The sequence below is a fragment of the Vombatus ursinus genome, unplaced genomic scaffold (genome assembly GCF_900497805.2).
Source record: "Vombatus ursinus unplaced genomic scaffold, bare-nosed wombat genome assembly UNPS02014820.1, whole genome shotgun sequence".
NCBI classification, from domain to species: Eukaryota; Metazoa; Chordata; class Mammalia; order Diprotodontia; family Vombatidae; genus Vombatus; species Vombatus ursinus.
The window spans coordinates 4,475,225-4,493,847 of NW_020954598.1; the positions used below are offsets into that span (position 1 = coordinate 4,475,225).

At 41.0% G+C, this 18,623-nt stretch overlaps 1 protein-coding gene across 1 annotated transcript in view; it reads left to right on the forward strand.

Moving 5' to 3' along the window:
* VOPP1 (VOPP1, WBP1/VOPP1 family member) overlaps nt 1-18,623 on the forward strand; it is a 193,663-nt gene that overhangs the window by 164,296 nt on the left and 10,744 nt on the right. The window lies entirely within an intron of this gene.

An 18,623-nucleotide genomic window follows, 5' to 3' on the forward strand; every position in this document is an offset into this window, starting at 1 on the left:
ACAGCATGCAAACAGCTGTATACATACAAGTTATAGTCAGGATAAGCGGGAGATAATAGACAGAGGAAAGGCATTAAGGGGGATCAGGAAAGACTTCTCATAGAAGGTAGGATTTTAGCTGATACTTGAAAAAGGAAGCCAGGGAATCCAGGAGGTAGAGATGAGAAGGGTCAAGCATAAGAAACAGCTATTGAAAATGCCCAGAGTCAGGAGATGGAGTGTTATGCAAGAACAGCAATGAAACCAGTGTCACTGGAGAGGAAAAAAGGTGATGGCCTCTACTCAACAGCAAATATGAATTTACATGGGATGCAAAGAATATCTTTACTGGAATTTAATTCATTCACTATCTCTGTTTGCAGAACTTTCTGGCACTACGTCCAAGACATATGATTCTCCCATGGAACTATGGTTACTATCATGATGAATACTCTTAGGTAGATCAAATCCTACAGGTCAAAAGGAAATGTTGGGAAACAATCTGGATAATGCAGGAAGCATAGATTTATTTGTCCATTCATTCATTCACATTTAGTTATTAAATACCTCATACTTAACTTCTTGAGGTCAAAAGGAAATGTTGGGAAACAATGTGGATATTGCAGCAAGCATAGATTTATTTGTCCATTCATTCATTCATTTACATTTAGTTACCAAATATCTTATACCTAACTTCTCAGTGCTCCAAGAAACTCTGTTAAAACTAAGTTACAATTGCTGATCTACATTGGTGGGGAGAATCCCCACAAAGAGAGTTCTTGACACCGACTTATAAATACTACATAAATCTGTACAAAAGTTTTCCCCAAGAGGAAAACAAAATGTGTGATCTAGTCCATATGAATGTCCATTACACACTGGAGAACCTGGATAAGATGTTCATGTCATCATTCAACCAATTTCGCCTCTTCAGAACTCTGGGATAATCTTTGGCTCTTCTCACCTTCACTTCTCATCTTAAGTGGTCAATAATTCCTGTCAATTTCACCTCTGTAATGCCTACTGCATACTTTCCCTTCTATCTGTCCCCCCACTCCTCACATCACTTGCCATTATCCAAGGCCCTCACTGCCACCCACCTCAACTATTGTAGTAGCCATAATAGCCACTCCTGCCTCAACTGTCTTCACTCTCTAGTCCATTCTTTATAATCCAGTGGAATGTAAACCTCCTGGGGGCAGGGTCTATTTAATTTTTTTCTTTCATCTTGCTAAGAAGGGCAGATTTATGACCAGCAGGTGCTATCCTAGTCTAAGCCACCTGAGATAGGGAACATACCCTAAAGCAGAAGTAGTTATAACTAGACAGCAGTTTAATATACACCCATCTTATATAACCACATTTCTTGGTAACCTAGCCCCTGTTCTCATCGATCTCTTCAGGTGGCTAGGCCATTCCACTGACGAAGGCTGGTTTTGCCAAGAAATATTTCCTGCTTATGTCCTGGATGAGGTTAGACACTTGGTTAAAATGGAGTTCAGGACCTTGCCATTAAGTCTTCTCCTGACATTTTAAGCTCCTCCTCTCCTCACAGCCTGGTTCTAAACTAACTTTTCAGTCTTATGTACTATTCTAATTTTCCAGCCAAACTGAATTATATTCAATTTCCTTAGAATTTGTTCTGTAGTTTCCCACCTCCTACCTTCTACCAACTAACTGTGTGACCCTAGGAAAGACAATTAACCTCTGACTGCCTCAGTTTTCTCAACTGTAAAATGAGAATAATAATAGCACTCACCTCACGGGGCTGTCTTTGAGGTTCAAATGGGATAATATTTGTAAAACACTTAGCACAGTGCCTAGCACACAGTAGGTGCTATATAAATCCTTATTCCTTTCTCCCTTTGTTCAGTCATCCTCTGTATCTAGAACATTCTCCTCCCAACCTCAGCTCTTCTTGTTGCCATCCTGTGGACACATCAAGGACCAGCTCTGTCATTACCTCCTCTCTGAAGCCTTTCCTGATGATCCCAGATAGAAACATACCTCACTTAGCGGATCTCACAGCTCATTATATTCCTGAATCTGCATCTCCCCCTACTGGTCTAATAACGCCTGGAGGGCAATGATCGTGGAGTAATTATCTTTGTTTAGCTGCTGGACAGCTAGAGGTTTCCAAATTCATTTGGCCTACCACCCCCCCTTTAAAAAAATTACTCAGTGCCCCCTGGAAATCTACTTTCTTTAACCCTTTAACAGTTTTTTTTTAAGTAGGTCGTTTCAAACTCCTACCACCCCTCTAGATCATTCCAGCCCCCTAGGGGCAGTATCACCCACTTTGGGAATGTAAGGCTAGCACCATGCATTGCGCATAATAAGAAATTAGTAACTGTGGTGAATGAAGAATGAATTCACCAGACCTCATCTGGAAAATTGTCATAATTTTTAAAATGTTCCTTGTAGGCAGAGCTAAAAAAACAGATAGAGTCATAAAAATCCAAAATTGGAAGAGTCCCCCACCATAACATGCCTTACAACTTTCACTGAGTTGAATTGAATTAGAGAATGCAAACTGAATTGGAATCCCTCTGGTTCCATATGCTTAAGGTTGCATTTTCACATTATTTTCTGTCCTGGTGAGTGACACCATGGCTTAATAGAGAGCTGGTCTCTAAGCCAGGAAGACCTGAATTTTAACTCCCCTCTCTGACACATACCACAAATCACTTACCCCCTCAGTGCCCTGGGTAACTCTCTAATAACACAAAGTTACAGAGAAGATGCCAATCTCCATTGCTCAAGAGAGTGTCCTTGTCTGGGAGCTCCCTATATTCATGAAATCATAGGTCCAGTTCCTATCCTGATGGGAGGATGTTCACTCTGAAGTCATAGTTAGGAAGACAGTGCTGATGATAGATACAGACAAGGGGAGCATCTATTCTCCAGACCTCCTTTCGACTCTCCTAATACTACTGCACCTTGACTCTCTTTGCTATATGAATTCTTATGCCTTCTTCCTTTATTCCTGGGCAAGAGCTGGGCATTCATTGGGGTCCACAGCCATTTTCCCCATTATATGAGAAGAGACATCTTGGTACGGTGAAATGAGTGCTGAATATGGAATCAGAGGACCTTTGATGGTTGGTTGTACTACTTAATACCTGTGTGAACTCAGGCAAATTGCCCCAACTTTTGGAGCTTTGGTTTCCTCATCTGTAAAATAGAAAGTTGAACTAATTGGTTCCTTCAATCTCTATTTCTGTCATCCTGTGATTTTAAAGTAGTAATTATACTTGGGACTCTATCAAACACCAATGCCAAAGAATTGAAATGCTGAGTCTCCTGGCACCATAACGTTTCAATATTTATCAGAGTGTGTCAGGAAATTACCTGCATCATCTGGGTTGACTATGATGAATAAATTGTACAAATTAGAGCTGTGCCCCAAGGTCTGGTGAAGTGCATAAAAAGTTGAGTCAGGGAAATGGGGAGGTCATCCCTCAAAAGATAATTTTTAGAGTGTCCTGGCCAAGTGATAGTGCTCCAAATGGATATCAGTCTGATTATCATGTTTGAAATGGAGCTGTGCAAATATGGAACCTAAATGTCCAGGGGCTCCCAATTGCCTTTAGGATCAAATACAGAATGCTATTTGGCATTCAGAGTCCTTCATAACCTAGCTTGCTCTTACCTTTCTAGTCTTTTTACACCTTACTCCCCAACACGTACTCTTTGATCCAGTGACACTGGCTTCTTGACTGTTCCATGAACAAGACAGGCCATCTCTCATCTCTGGGCGTCCTCTCTGTCTTTGTGTCCTTATGGCCTACTGCAGTGTGTGGCACATAATAATCATTTAAATAAATTCATGCTGATTTGGTTTATTGATTGGTTACTTTCTGAGGATGGATTTGGAAGCCCTAGGTTCAAATCCAGGCTTTTAAAAAAAATTATCTATATAACCTTAGGCAAGTCATTTACTTCTTCTGGCTTTGGTTTCCCTACCTGCAAAATATAAAAGTTGGGACTAGATATTTAAGTATCCTTCCAGCGAGGAATACTTTGATCACTTATGAAGTATTTACTTAGTACCCATGTGAGCACGGCACTGTCCTAGGTACTGAATGGCACAGAAAGAGAAGTAAGACATATTTCTTTGACTAGAATGTTAAGACCTTGAGGACAGAGTCTTAAGGCAGACACATTAATATTCAATACAAGATACTTCACAGTGCTCTTTGGTGCAGAAAGGGTCCATAGGAAGAAGAGAGTTTATCCTGTTTGATGAAAATGAGAGTAGGCCTTCTGATGGAGGTAATATTTGGAATGAGTCTTCAAGTCTAAGAAAGATTTTAGTGAGGAGAGATGAGGATGACAGAAGATGAGCATTCTGAGTACATTCTGATAGGATCAGGTACTCAGCTACCGCTCCCCCAGAGGCACAAAGTTATCACAGAGCAATTCCTAGTGCTGGGATGTGTGCCAGTATTCCAACATGGGCACATGCACTTGATCACAGACGTTATGAGCTTTCCTTAGGGAGTCACATGGAGGACATGCCCTCCTGGTCAGGACCCATCTCCAGTGGCATTTTCTGAATGAAGCTTTTCCTGATTTCCCCAGTTGCTAGTACTTCCCTTCTCCCCCCTCCACTCCCTCCCTGAGGTTAGATTATATCAGCTCTATATGTCTCTTATCTATACCTAGGTAATATATGTGCATACTGTTTCTCTGTTAGAATGTAAGCTTCTTGAGGACAGAGATGGTTTCACTTTTATCTTTGTATCCCTAGTGCCTAGCACAGTGCCTAGCACATAGTAGGGACTTCATAAATGTTTATGGATTGATTGGTCACCTTCTGAGAATGGATGGAACTCTAGACTAGTGGTTTCCCAAGTATGGTCTGGGAACCCACAGGGGTCCCTGAGACCCTGTCAGAGGGGGTCCTTAATTTTAAGAGCATAAAGGGATCCTGAGACCAAAAAGGTTGAGAACAGCCTCTGCCCTAGAAGGATAAGCACAGAGAGGAGAAATTCAGTATCCCTAAACTTCTGTAGCCTTGTTACCATTCTCCAAAGGGAGTCTTTTTCTTTTCTCTCACCAGCTCATGCTTGCGCACTCTCTGTTCCCTAAATTATAATCATCCACCTGAACAAACATGAGTATTGGTTGCTTATGTCACTTTTCTCTTCTCCCATATGCTGGCTGAATACAAGCCTCTTATGAAGAACGTGGAATGCCAGTTAGCTTTCCTGGAACACTATACCTTTTTCCATCTTTTCCCCCTTGGCTAAGATGTATAGTCTTCCTCACTGTGCTAATAGGAGAAAACAACCAAGTCCTCCAGCTAATCAGGGGGCTTTTAATGGAGAGGAAGGTTTTGGGGTTTTTTTATGAATGTAGGCAGGGGTAGGGAATAAAATGCTATCCTATGAAGCAGTAAAGGCAGAAACTACAAGCATATTTCCAGATCTCTTTGGGTACATTTGCCAGGCAGATATGGGTCAAGGACCCAGGATGAGCCACTGTAACTGCAGGTCCCATGGGATTGCACCAAGATACCCCCAAAGGGATACCATTCCTCTAGGCTGACTCAGTTTCCAAGACTGTTCAAACCACAGAAACTCTTCCATCCCTCTTTTGCAGACAGTCTCCTCCCACCGAAATTACATACAGTCTTGATTTAGAATGAAAAAGTACAATTAGAACTGATTGGGAAGTATGGGTTTGACCCCTCAGTTTCTCTAACTGAAAGATACAATAGTTGAACTACCAGTGAGTCAGGGCTTCTGCCCTGTGCCAACCAAACACATTTCTAGTCTGTGATTTTTTTTTTCTGATGAGCAAAAACCTTTACATGTTTATGTTCATCCTTTTTACTGGAAATAGCAGTTTATTCACTTCCCATTGTCCCCAACACAAACTAGTAAAGTATTTGGAAATGGGGATTTTTTTTTCAATGAGAATTGCTAAATCCCACATTTCCTGAACAAAATGATGGTGTTCAATTTGTCACCAGCCTGTTTTTCTTTGATGGAATTCGGTGGGAAGATGAAATGTGAAAAGAAGATGGTACCCTTGGCTGTAGTAGTTCCTTGGTTGTATGTCCATATGATTGATTCAAAAAGTATCAGTTGACTGCCTAACAGTTATAAAGTGCTGTGCTGGGAAAACATGGAGATATACAGGGCAGTCCCGGCCCTCAAGGACCTTACTGTCTAGAAGGAAAGATGAGACACATGCACAAAAATCTCTAGTCAATAAAGCAAGTCAGCAAGCATTAAGTGCCTACTATAGTGCTAAGCACTGAGGAGCCAAAGAAAGGCAGAAACAGCCCCTATTCTCAAGAAGCTCATAGTTTAATAAGGGGACTACTTGCAAACAACTATGTACAAATAAGATATACTAAGGTAAATTGGAGATAGCTACACTGAAAAGCACTGTCGCAAAGGTACAAAGTGCTTCACAAGTTCAAGGAGGGAAAGTGGGTGGGTAGATGATTGGTTCCCCTGCTCCCCTGGGTTAGGGCAAGGCAGCAGGGTAACAAATATCGAGTAGATGAAAGTTGAACAAGGGAAAGGTTGTGCAATGGAGAGCACTGTTGGCTGTGTGAGCTTGGGTGAGTCACTTCCTTCTTGGGACCTCAGTTTCCTTATTTATAATATGAGGAGGTTAGACTCGATGATCTCTTCTGTCCATTCCCACTCTAAACTATGATTTTATGAGCAGTAAGTTGTAGTAGGAGAAGGGAAAAAAACAAGCATTATATATGTGTGTGTGTGTGTGTGTGTGTGTGTGTGTACGTGTATATATATGCATATACACATACATTATATATACACATACATACACACAGTACATATACACATACACACATTCACATATCTGTATATGTATATGTATACATGTACATATATATGCATAACTATGTGTTTATTTTACATCTATACATAGTATAGGTATATGTATTATATATGCACACACATACATTGTGTACCAGGTGCTGTGCTTATCACTTTATAAATATTATCTCATTTGATCCTTATAACAGCCTTGAAAGGTAGGTGTTGCTCTTATCACCAAGGCAAACCATGGGCAAGTCAGTGGATTAGGAGTGGTCACATGCCTGGGTTCAAGTCCAAGCTCTGACAGTAATTTACGTGGTGATCTTGGACAAGTCATAGCCCATTGTGTTCCTGAGTTTCTTCCTCTGTACCAGACTAGACAGGTTCTCAGACTGCTTCCAACTGTCTGAATGATAAAAATTTAGCAGTTTACATGTTTCTTGTGCCAGGAGGGAGACTAGGTCTGTTGACACTGCATCCTATTTGCAAGTTTAGGGGAGGAGGAATTTGCAGTTTTCTTGGATCAGTGAATGCATAAGTTGAGGGGCCTAATGTATATTAATGAGGTGCTAATCATTTCCCCAGGATTTTTTTTTAATGCCAAAACTCTTTGATCCATTTGTCTAGGGAAAGAGGTGATGAGCGTCTTCTTACAAAAACTTGTAATGAAAATGTAAAGGATTTAAAAAGTGGAAATGGTCTTGCTTTTTTTTTTTAAAGTCAGACTGTTTGTTTTCTACTGGATTATCTTCCAATGAAGTTAATATCATGTATTTCCATTAAATGAGGAAAGTGTCCAAGGTACTGAATAGATCAAAGCACAAAGCAGCCTCTGCCCAGGGGCTCATACACATATTTTAAATAAATAAACCCAGGGAGCTTGCAGATGTTTTTACAGATTGTATATTTGCAGATTATAAATATTCATTTGGAGATTTTCAGTTCCTAAAACAAACTGTAAAGTCGCAAATCTGGGATCCTTAGTAGTGATGAATATTGAAAATGAAAAATAGCTATGTTCTGGAGTGTTTGCATGAGCTAGATTATCCCATGATGCCCTCATAGATCTCCTCAGCAGGGAAGGGCTCAAATCACCCAGGCCATCAAGCCTGAGTCCCTTTTTAGTTTGATATCACATCAGAGTGCTGAGTAGAGAGCAAAGGGAAGCCTTCTTCCTTACCTCAGTATGGAAAGGAGAACCTGGATTTACAGAGGGTCTTTTAAGCAGTGGGTTTTGACCTTCAGTCATAAGCTCCCCAAAGGCACAAAACCCAGTGTCTGAGCCAATCCTTCTAAGGATATAGAAAGAAAATTCTCTTTCCGCCTTATTCTCAGCTCAGGGCCTGTTAAGGACCTTCTATAACAACTGAGCAAAGACTCCATGAGAGAATCAAGTGAAAACACCCTATAATATCCCACAAGGGAACATAATCTGACTCCTTCCCAAACATATATCAAGCCACTACCACTTCTAAGGCTCTTTTTTTTTGTGGGTTAGGCAATGGGGTTAAGTGACTTGCCCAGGGTCACACAGCTACTAAGTGTTATGTGTCTGAGGCCGGATTTGAACTCAGGTCATCCAAGGCTAGTGCTCCATCCACTTCACCACCTAGCTGCCCCCTTAAGGCTCTTTCTAAGCTTCAAATGCAGTGAAGGGAAGTGATTTGATTTCCTTCCCTAGCACCCTACTTCACCCTGTAAGGACATGCTAGTCTGTTCCTTGCCACGTAGGAGAAGAATGCAAGTTCTTGGGTATCCTAGTGAGAGTTATTAAGCTTATGACTTAGTTTTCCAATCTATCAGGCATCATATGTTTAATCCACAAATGTTTATTGAAAGCTTCCTATATGTAAAGTACTTGTAGAAGGTTTAGTAGTATCAAATAAATGAGTTCATCATGGTTACCAAACATGGCTATCACAGAGATCCCACGAGGTTAAATAACTAATCGTTTCCTAATAGGGTAGGTAGTATCCTGGTTTGTACTTTAGCTGCTTCTCAGAGAAGGATGCATGGGGTGTTCAGGGAGGACTAGCGCCTCTGGAGTGGGGGCTTGCCAAGTCCTTTTCAGGGCTGTGTATCTACCTTTGGTGTCCACTTTTCACTCAACTCTTAGCCATGGTTCTAAAAAGCTATAGCATGCACAGTGGCCACACCCTAGTAAAACCATCTTAGCAGATGGGTTAAATCAGGTTGAGGGTAATTTACAGGCCTCAAACCCATCGGTAAGTTAAGGGAATATCTGCTCCAAGCATGTGAAGACTTCACCTGGTGGAATGGGCGGATGAGAATAATTTGTTCTAATGGCCATGAAGGTGACTGAAACAGGTGCATGGAACGCTTAGAGTTTGGTCCGGTATGGAAGATGGCAAAGTCATCCACTGTATCCCGGGCCATCACCATTGGACTTGGATGACCGTGGAAGAGAGAAAGTAAGGCTAATGACTTTGAACATCTCTGCCTTACTTAAATCCAATTCACATGCAAGTCAAAACATCACACTCTACTGTGATTGGTCCCCTTCAGAAACAAAGAATGAACAATTTCTCAGAGAGTATTTAACCTACCTATTCATTCTTCCAGAGGTTTCCATCTTTCTGGGGTCAGTAATATGGCATAATAGGACAGTACTGGAGTTAGAGGAAGGTGACAAAGCCCCCACATGTACTAGCTGTGTGACTATGGACAGGTTACCACCCCTCTCTGAACTTCATCTGTAAATGGGGCAGAATAATACTGATACTGTCCACCTTGCAGGGTTGTTGTGGATATTTTGCAAACCTTAAAAGTGCTCTGAAAGTCTGAGCTCTCATTATTTGAGCCATCCTCTATCTCCCTCCCCACTACCTCCCATTACTTTGATTTCTTATGTCACTAGTTTTATTTATTCAAGAATTGAAAAACCCAATGACAAACCTATCAGGAAATTCCCTCTTGAAGCAGGGAAATTGCATTTGACAGTGGAAATAGATGATCAAGGTCAACAGGTAAGTTGACAAATTGCCTACTTAAAGATCTTCATAATAATGCTCCTCCACATTCCTGAAATGATTGAATGTCTGAGGAGCAGAGGACATTTCTTCTCTTTCCTTCAAAGAGGCCTACTACCCATGCCTGCTTACTTAGTGTGGTAGGGTGCTCTGAAGTAGGCTGGCGTGAGTTGGCCAACACCTTGACTTCCTAAGTGATGATTACTAGGTAACCAATAGGGATCCTTTTAAAAAATGCCACTTTGTCTTTATAACTGAGCCCATGAAAAAAGACTTCATTAAACAAAAGGTTCATCCAGAAGGCATTTTCTTCAAATAGTAGAAAAGGCATTGATCTGTTGTCAAGAGGACCTAGGTTCAAATCCTGAGTCTGTGAGGAGCTTGCAACCTTAGTGCTACATGAATGTGAGCTATCATCATCATCATCATCATCATCATCATCATCACTGTCACTACCTGAGTGATGTTGGGCAAATCACTGAATCTTTCTAGGCCTTGGTTTTCTTTCCTTTTAAATTAGAGACTTGAACTAGGTGACAAATTAGGACTTTCTAGCTTTAAAGACTCTGAAACCTCAGGAGCACTGATATCTGTTTACAGATGTCTTCCTTAAGGATAGGTTAAAGGTAAAAGCCTGACATTCTGGGTTTTTTGCTTACTTCTGTCATTGCTTCTGAATAAATCACTTTCTCCTCAATTGGCCTCCATGTTCTCATCTGCACACTTGGGGGATTGAATTAGGCACTTGCTTCCAAAGTTCTGAGGGGCTTTGACATCATCAAGATGCCCAGTAAGGCATTTGCCCATCTTGGGGGAGGGATAGTGCCCGAAAGAAGGAAAGAGAAAAAAAATAAGTTCGGGAAATAATCATTGCTTTTATTTATATAGTGCTTTAAGGTTTGCTAAGCTCCGCACACATGTTATCTCATTTGATCCTCATCACAACCCTAAGAGGTAGGAGCTATCATTAGCCTCATTTTACATATAGGTGAACTGAGGCTGAGAGAGGTTGAATAACTTAAGGTCACATCGCTAGGAAATATTGAAAGCAGTATTTGAAGTCATGTCTTCCTTATCCAATTGCCATTCAGCTGCCCCTGTAGCCTTTGTTTATATTAGGTCTTCTCTGGCAATGTTTCCAGCGGATTGGTTTTCCTCCCTTGGTCCATTTTGATTTTCCCAAACCACTCCCAAGATTCTGAAGCACCCTTAAAGCAAAGAGTTTCCTGAAGATGTCCAATAGAAGACAGGGGCCTGGTAAGGAAGGCTGGTTCTCAGATGGGCCTTCCCCTGTGTGTCCTTCCATAAGGGCTTTCTACTACATAGCATCATGAGGCTTCCTTAGTATCGTGTCAAATTCAGCAAGATTTTGTGTCATTAAGCATTCAGCAGATGAAATGGAAGATGAAATTATTTTGATGAATTTATGAATGCCTGATAGTGGAGCTGTCCAATAAAGGGAAGCTAAATTAGCTGAGGTGTCTTTTTTTTTTAAGCTTACTTATTAGTTCCTCTCAGGTCTAATTACCCATTTACATACAGCATGAATATCCAGAGTGTTCCACTATTGTTAAACCAAGCTTGGTAATAATGAGAAGTTATATGTTTGTCTCTACCAGCTGAGAATTTAAAAATGTATGTCTGAGTATCACTAGCCATTTTTTAAAAAGAATGATAGATTTAGAATTAAAAGGTACCTCAGAGGTCATTAAATCCAACCCCCTCATTTTATGCATGAGGAAAGTGAAGCACAGAGAGGTTAAATAATTTGCCCAGTATCACACAGCTGGTAAATATCTAAAATAGGATTTGAACCCAGGTCTTCTGGCTCCTAAGTCTCATTCCCTATCCACTAGACCATAATGCCTCTCAAAAGTAAACAGTACAGCTCTTACAACCAATACTTCAAGCAAAGAAAATAAGTTTTTAAAAAACTCATTATTTAATCCCAGGCAATAAGTATTTCTATAACCCCAAAGTTGGAAGGAAGTCATTTGATCTACTGCCCTCCAACCCTCAACCCCTGACAATGCATGAATCTCAACAACCATTAAGTGGTCCTGTAGTCTCTGACCTTCAGTGATGGAGAACTCACACCTATTCCATTTTAGAATACTCCTCATTGTTCGTCAGGTCTTTCTTATATTGAACTAAAACCTAGAATTGGCCTCCCTGTGACTTTTATCCCTTGGTCCTGGTTCTGCCCTCTGGAACCATTATGGAGAAATCTACTCCCCTTCCCTATGACAATCTTTAAAAAAATATTGAAAATTGAGATCATGTCCCTCCCTAAGCATTCTCTTCTCATATGATTGCCTCCTTCCTCAATACTTTAAGAGATGAGTGATTTCATTGGTGTGGGTCCTCCTGAAAGGGATATAGATTGGAATCCTGAGTTAATGAAATCTGTTAACATTCCTGTCAGATGTCTCTGATGTAGTCATCCTCATCTTAGAAAGAAACACACAGAGACAAAAACAGAGGGAGGGAGGGATGGGGGGGGAGAGAGAGAGATACATAGTGAAAAATTAAGATGACATTAAATGATTGTGGTTTCCTCAGATTGAGCTAAGAGGTGTGACTTCAGAGTAATGAAATATAATCTCATGTGCCTCATGGAATCAATCTGGTTGCTTTGTGAGGTTGGTACAGTGATACTATGTTAAGTTGACTCGACTGGACTTTCAGGGGCTCAGTTTCTAATCTCGGCTCCCTCTCTATTCCCACTCATACCTGAACTAAAAATGCCTCTCCAGCCTCCCTCCACGTAATCCAGTGGGAAAAGTGTGGATTTGGAGAAAGAAGAGCTAGCTGCGTTCTAATGTTACTGTTGTTCTCTGCCGCTTTCTGTGTGATGTTGAATAAAGCACTTTGACTTCTCATCTTTGAAGTGAGGGGGATATGGGAGAAGGCTTTCCAGTCCTAATAGTCTAGGAATCTAGTTTCTCATTATGTAGGTATCCAAGTGCTTAAGCTGTTGGTTGTCTTGTAGAAGAGGCAATCTTTTGGTTGACTGCCCAGAAAACAGAACAAAGAGTAGTGGGTGATAAGTGTTTGACAAATGTTTGTTGATAAAATAACTGAAGTGGCACAGGGATAGAATTAGGCTCCTTGTCAGGAGAAACTTCCTAATAGTTAGAGTTGGGTTGTCTCAAGAAGTAGTGAGTTCCACATTAGCAAAAGCCTTCCAAGGGAGAGTGGATGATACATCATCTAGGAATCGTACAGGGGCATCTACTTAAAGCTAGACTGGATGTTGTATGAAATCCTTCATTCTAGTCTCTTTTATTTTACAGCTGAGGAAACTGAGACTCAGAAGGGTGACTTACTCAGGGTCACACAGATAGGAAGGAACAGAGTTTGAATCTGAAAGATCATCTGTCTCCCAGTCTACAGTACCCTAATGAGAATGGTGTTTGGGGGGGAGGGTTTCTTTAGAGTTATAGACTGTAACCAGAAGACCTCTACTATTCCTTCCAACAATGAGATATTTACATACTGGTGCCAGTACCATTATTCTATCCTCATATGCCAGATTGGGGCAGGATGAGCAATTGTCCTGGACTGGTTTGCCACAGATGCCCAGGCTCATTTAGCAACTTCTCTGTCATTTTCTGGTTCCCTACTTCCAGATCCCAAATATGACCAAAAAGTCGTTCTTAATTTCTCATTTGCCTTTCCTCCATCTCTTACTCTTGTCCTTTTTTGGACTCTTCTTGGCCTATAGCACAAACTGTAAATCAAACAGTTCCTTTCTACTAGAAGCCTGCTAAGGAAGAAAGAGCCCTTTATGTTTTTTTGGCTACAATCTAATGGGTAGTTTTAACTACCAAACCATATTTCCAACTGTTTCCATTTCCCAGAGTCCATTCTGTTCCATCAGGCAGCCGTTATAGAGCAGTGATAGATTCCTACTGGCTTGCCGAGATGACTGGGTATTCATCCTTCAGTTTCTTTGGTTGGCGAGAACTCTAGGCAAAAGCTGTCAGAGCTCTGAAAAGAGGAGAGAGAAATATAAAGCAAGCATGAAAATTAGGGATTGGGATTGCTGATTTTGGAGGAAATGAAGCAGTGCCCCTCAGGCCTGGGGAATTTATCATGTAATATTGAATTCCCAATCCATGGAAATTGGTTATCAGACCAAAAATACATTAAGGGCATCTCATTTAAAGCTGGCAAAAGCTCTCTCTCTCTCTCTCTCGCTCTCTCTCTCTCTCTCTCTCTCTTTCTCTCTCTCTCTCTCTTTCTCTCTCTCACACTCTCAAATAGGTACAGGGTTGAACACATCTCTGAGGGAAGACTTTGACAGGAATATAATGTTAATTCCTTCTGACCAGTGGCTGGGGTGAGGAGAGGAAAGAGAATAGGATACACATTTCCCCCTCTGAGAGTCAGCTGAGGAGACAACTTGAATTCCTTAAAACTCTAAGAGGCAGGAACTACTATGCACGACTCATAGAATCATGGATCCAGAGTCAGAAAGGACCCCACAGCCCATCTAGTCTAGCCCCTCCCTTTGTTTGAGATTCAGGACCATGATAGGTTTTTGGTTCATCATTACTAGTAGAGCCATCCCTTGAATTTTTGTGCCCCAAGCTAAATGCTGTTCTTTATGGTGTATCTGCTTTGGGGAGGAAACAGAGAGGAGTTCCACCTCAAAAGAGACATGTCTAGACCCCCTGTGACCCTACCTTTTGTCACAGCAGTGTCAGTGATAACTAGAAACAGTACTCAGGATGAGCCTGATTCTCTGTACCAAAGATTGGAGACTGGTATGGTGTAGGGGCCCCCTTCTGAAGCTTTCAGTGGGTGTGAGAAAATCTACCTTCCCAAAGACTTATCTTCTTCTGCTACTCTCGTCCAAACCCTTCCATGAATTTTCCATAATTGGCCTATCTGACGTGATGAGGACCTTCTTCTGGGTTCCTTGATATTATATGGAAACTATTGCATTGTATGGACTATCTGGTTGTTATATCAGCCAGCTTGCATGGTGAATAGAGTAATATACTTGGATTCAGAAAGACCTGGATTCAAATCCTACTGCTGACACTGTCTTGTGGTCATGAACAAGTCACTTAACCTCTGAGTCTCAATGTGCTCATCTGTAAAATGGGATTAGTTATATCTTCCATTTCTGTCTCACATTATTACCATTAAGCTCAAATGGGATATAACATATCTATGATGTTTTACAAACTTTAAACACTATAAAATGCCAATTATTGTTACCATTATTATTCTTCCTCACTCCCAATACTGGGCTAGCCCATATTGTTTCTAATCATATATCTCTTTGATGTTATTTTTTACACTGCTTTTTGCTCTGTTAATTGTTGGTAATAATAGAGGCACCTAGTTCCTATTTTGTTCCTTCCTATGGAAGGCAGGATATGCACATACTGTGTTTTGAATAAAGAACTAGAATGCAGGCATCAGACTAAATTCTGATAGCAATATGTTTCTTCCAAGGAGATTCAAATGCTTTGCAACGCTGTCATTTATTTCCATCATTTCCTCAAGGTTAGTGTTAAACCTCCCCCATACCTGTGTTTGTTTGTTTTTAAACAAATGGATACATAAACTGAATTAACTGAAGACTTGTGTTCAAATCCTTACTCTGCTGTTGTTTGGTCATTTCAGTCACATCTGACTCTTTTGTGGCCCCATTTTGGGGTTTTCTTGGCAAAGATACTGGAGTAGTTAGCCATTTCTTCTCCAGCTTATTTTACCTATGAAGAAACTGAGGTAAATAAGGTGAAATGATTTGCCCAGCTCACACAGCTAGTGTCTGAAGCCAGATTTGAATTCTGGAAGATGAGTCTTCCTGACTTCAGACCTGGCACTCTTATCTACTGTGCCACCTAACTGCTCATCCTGGCTCTGCTACTTATTTATTATTTCTAATTTTGCGTGAGTCATTTTCCTGGGCTTCACTTTTCTCTTCTATAAAATGAAGTTGTTGGACCAGTAGATTTCTAAGGTTCCTTCCTATGACCTAAGCTGCACTATTAATGCCTGGGCCAGTATAGTTCTGTATGACCCTATGTGCCTATGTCCATGCTTCTATGCTATGACATACAAAAACAGTTGACGTCCCCCTATAGATTTAATTTTTTTTTTATTTTTAGGCAGTTGGGGTTAAGTGACTTGCCCAGAGTCACACAGCTAGTAAGTGTCAAGTGTTTGATCTAAGGCTGGATTTGAACTCAGGTCCTCCTGACTTCAAGGCCAGTGCTCTATTCACTGTGCCACCTAGCTGCCCCCACCACCTATGGATTTAAAGGGCACTACACAGTACCATCTGTCCCCAAATACCTTTCCTGCTTAGGATCATACATCATAGATTTTAAACCTGGAAATGATTAAAAGTCATCTAGTCCCACCACTTCCTTTTACAGATGAGGAAACTGAAGTTCAAAGAGGGTAAATAATTAGTCCAAAGTCAAACAGCAAAGGTCAAAAAGCAACTAGGTGGTGCAGTAGATGGAGTGCCAGGCCTGGAGTCAGGAGATTCATCTTCCTGAGTTCAAATCTGTCCTTAGATACTTACTAGCTGTGTGATCCTGGGCAAAATGCTTCACCCTGTTTACCTCAGTTTCCTTATCTGGAAAATGAGCAGGAGAAGGATCCAGTATCGCTGCCAAGAAAACCCCAAATGGGGTCACAGAGCATCAGACATGACTGAAATGAAGTAACAACGGGAAGAACCAGATTCAGGCCCAGTTCCTCTGATTCAACATCCAGTATTCTTTCCAATTATGATGGGGTTTGATGATAATGATTGACAGTGTTATATACACATGCAAATACCATTTTAAAGCCAGTGGGCAGATAGAGTTGCCTCATTAAGAAACCATCAGCCAGACTCACACAGATGGGCTCATTCCTCTCCCCAGATGTGTTTTCCACATGCATATCCCTGTGTAGACTTCTCCTATAATTGTACAATACCCATGGGTCATGAGATGAAAGGCAGGTTAATATTTGCAGAGCTCCAGGAGCGAAATTCTGATAGTATGGTAGCAATTTTTTAAAAGTTCTTTGGAGAGAGAACGTACTAAATGGGCAATAACATCACAACGATGCTGTTTCTCATCCAACTCTAAAGACAGCATCTGCTTTTTATTTGCAGACATCGTTGTATCTAGTAAGCCCTGAAAAACATTCTCCCCTGATGCCTTTTTTTCCTGTTGGAACGGATAAAATTGTATTGCTGTTATTTTTTCCCCCATAGCTGTCAATCTAGTTACCTAACAGTGTCAAGGTCAATGATCTGAGCATCGTTAGACTTAACCCATGGGTTGTCAGTCGTACTAGCTAAACCTGACTTAGGTTTATTAGTATGTTAAAATGGAAGGAACCTTAGGCATCATCGAGTCCAACCCATTTTAGAGATGAGCAACTGAGATCCAGAGATAAGTGACTTGCCCAAGACCACACAGCCATTATGTGGAAGAGCTGAAAGACAAGCCCAGGTCTTTGGACTTCAAATCCATCAGGTTGTTATTTTTTGTTTGTTTGTTTTTTGCTGTACCATGCTGATGTGAAACCTCCTTGTTTTAATCCTGACAAGGGGGGAAATAAAATCATGGAACTTTAGAGCTAGAAAGAACCTTATAGGGAACATCAAGTCCTCATCCATATTATCCTGCAGTGAATTTAGAAGCAGAAGGTCTGGGTTCAAATTCCAGTTCTTTTACTTTTATCCATTTGACCTCGAGAAAGGTCATTTCACATCCCTTACAAAAGATGTCCTTATTTATTAATAAAAGGACAGGGCTAAGTGATTCCTGAGGATCTCTCCAGCTTCACGTCCTGTGATCCCAGGACCGAGTCGTTGGAATGGTGGAACGTCATGACACACTGGACCAACTCCCATAGGTAGAGCTAGAAGACCTAGGTAGAAATTCTAGCTCTTCCACTTACAAGCTTTGCAACCTCAGGCAAATCATTTAATCTCTCTGAGCCTTAGTTTTTTTATCTGGGAAATGGGGCTAATAATTCCTATTCAGGGAACCTTTGGGCGATGTTTGAAGATGAAGCAAGATGATGGATGTAAAAGCTTATAGTAAACAAATACCACCACAGAAGTGCCAGCCTTCAGGAACCCAGGTAGCCCTCCTCATGCAAGTGATTAATCATGTTCAGCATCCTGGTTGACAGATGAAGAAACTGAGGTTCAGAGAGGAGATGACTTGTATAAGGTCACATGGCCAGAAAGTAATAGGACCTGTACTAGACTCCAGGTTTCCCGATGCCTCGTCCATTTGTCTTTTGATTACCACCATGAAACACGGTGTAAGAGGTCAGAACAGAGAGCCAGATAAGAAGAGTAAATTCAAACTCCCCCTGATGTTGCAGAGAGAGGTTTAAACTTGGCCTGGACTGAAAAGTCTGCTATGTTTGACTCACTGGTCTTGACCTAGAGTTGTGTTATTAGCAAACTCTGCCCTTTGACTATCTCACTTACTCCAAATATAAGTTCTCAGGGCTTGAGGTCCTACCTTGGAGGCAAAGAAGGGCCCCCTACCCTCTGGAGAATCAGCTTCTGATCAGGCCCTTTTGAAACCCCCATGTTCCATGAACCCTGTGCAATCCAGTATCATCTTTTACTATTGATGAGGATATTGGCAATTTACATTAACCCTTGTGCTTTCTCTCCCTTCTTAGTCTAGACTAAGAGATCTTAAACAGGACTCCAAAGGAATTATTTTGTTGCATTAGAATATTTTTTCTTTCTTCATAGTGATACTAGATTAAAGCTTGATACAACTGAGTTTCTATTCATATAGAATAATACATTGGGTACAGAGGCAAATGGTGCAGATTCTAAGAATGAGAACAA